The following is a 2,173-nucleotide window of genomic DNA, read 5'->3' on the forward strand; positions in this document are numbered from 1 at the left end:
ATAAACCAGTTAAAAGTCATTTTTGCTGTGATAATTTTACTTAGATATTTATAAATTCTATTGTACATAAAATGATATATTATTCATCATTATCAGAATGGAAATATTGAATACAGTTGAGCCTTTTTAATTCGAACACGTTTAAAATTAACTACTTCTAAAACAAACTACATTGTCCCTTCCTGTTGTATACAGAATTTATTGTTTTTCAAATAAGACGAAATATGATTCAGATGAATTAGTGAACTATGATTAAGATGAATTAAGTTTGTTTGAACGAGGGTTCGACTGCATCTCATTCTCTTTAAAAGTTTAACTAGCTACTGTCTCATAAAGAACATTAATTTCTGCACTATATAGTGCCATTAGTTTATCTACTGAATAAATACTGTAAAAGACAAATGAATAAATGGGGAACATAAAAATGCTGGAAACTTAAAACTTAATATCAAAGAAGCAAGAAAAATCTTGCCATAATAATATTAGCTTTGTGAACCCCCTTCATAACTGTCACTAATCCAGAGTGGTTCATAGTCCACCAGTCAAGAACCGATGCTCTATTATATGACTAGCAAACCCATCATTTGATTGGGGAGGTAGAGTCAATTTCCCTTCTCGACTTTGGGCTGTATCCCACCCCCCTGCTTGTCATCATGTATTGACCAGTAAATGCTAAGAATTAAGCTGTTTTCTGATATAATTTACATTAATCATATATCCTTTGCCCCCCCCCCCAACCTGGAAAATTAGAAATGATGAGCTTGGTAACTAATTATTCCCCTACACAGAACAGTATTCCATGCACAGGCAATGATGCCAAAAAATCAGCACCAATTGATGAAGATTGCCAAACCCCCCAACAATCAAAATCTTCCCCAGGAACAGTCAAACCAAACTGAAAAAAATTCTAATATTTTAATCGAAAGCTTTTCTTGGACTGGGGGAAGGAAAAATTCATTGATACTTTTCACTTGTTCTGCAATATCATTAGGTTTTGGTTTGTGCCAAAATACTGAAATAAAGTAGTTTAAAAAATTGCTGTAATATTAATACCTAGTATCACTGGAAGAAAATAGTATAAATAAAAAGAAAACTTGCAGATTATATCATACATTTTAAGTAAAATTAAGTAAATAAGCATAGAAAGTTACATTGTGCATAAGTATTCATTCTACTTGACTTTAGTCACATCAGAAAAATAATTTAAGTTTTTTTTAGCATGATCCCTCATCGTTATCATGTACACAATGGCCTGAATAAAGCTAACTAAAAATATTTAGAGATTATCAGCATTAATTTTTATTCGCTCATAAAGTGGAACTTGAACATTCATCAAATAAATCTGAACAGCATAAGAGGATTTCAAAGTTTTTTCTTCAAAGGGTAAAAGAGTCATCACATTGAAAGAAGAGTGAATTTCAACAGGATACAATTCTTAATAAATCAGTACCTGAACAGTTTTGAAACAAACTATTGTAGAGTTTACTAAGTGTCAAAATGTATTACGCTTTCGGAGAAAACTGAAAATGTAAACAAACAGTTAATTCCTTTTCGATGCAGGTGGCACACATGTTGCCAAAGAAACAATTATTTCCTTTCGGTGATTGTGTGTCTAGAGTCCCCGCATAGTCCCTTATGTTCTGAGTGGAATTTCGTCTTATTGTTTAAATCTTTCGTGTGCTGTCTCTTATATGACCTATGAGTCAGAATTGTAGAAGGTTATTAAATGAAACATCCACGACTGCGGCCTCCGTGGCAGAAGCTTCGTCTAATCAGGAGGTCATAGATTCGAATCCCACCCGGAGACCACGGAAGCAATGTGCTTCTTAAGCAGTCCTCCGTGGATGTGAAGCTATTCAGCTTCTGTATAAATAAATAAAACTCCATAGCTCAAAATAAGTCCTCAGCTCAAACATAAGTTAAACTTTGAAACTCGACATCTTGCGCGTGAAAAAACAATATTTTACATGAAATCTCAAATATGTGCTGTCCCCAAAGGACACAAAGCACCCGCTTGGAGACACAAAGAGTCCCCCAATCAATCATTTTCTCCTCCAAATTTGCAATTATGAGACGATATTAGGAAATTTGAAAATGGAAACGTTACGAAAATTCATTGGTTAGGTGCAATATTTTTGCTAACAGAGGTGATCGATGACAGGCGGGGCCGGAT

General features: G+C 34.1%; 1 protein-coding gene across 1 annotated transcript in view; it reads right to left on the bottom strand.

The window, feature by feature from the left end:
- The window catches only part of LOC129232463 (vacuolar protein sorting-associated protein 37B-like), a 33,152-nt gene extending 31,604 nt beyond the window's left edge, over nt 1–1,548 (bottom strand). Inside the window, exon 1 of the mRNA XM_054866611.1 lies at nt 1,451–1,548. The gene's annotated coding sequence lies outside the window, so the exon portion shown is untranslated. The remainder of the gene's footprint in view (nt 1–1,450) is intronic.
- Nucleotides 1,549–2,173: the final 625 nt, after the last annotated feature.

Source organism: Uloborus diversus, chromosome 1 (assembly GCF_026930045.1).
Source record: "Uloborus diversus isolate 005 chromosome 1, Udiv.v.3.1, whole genome shotgun sequence".
Lineage (NCBI taxonomy): Eukaryota > Metazoa > Arthropoda > Arachnida > Araneae > Uloboridae > Uloborus > Uloborus diversus.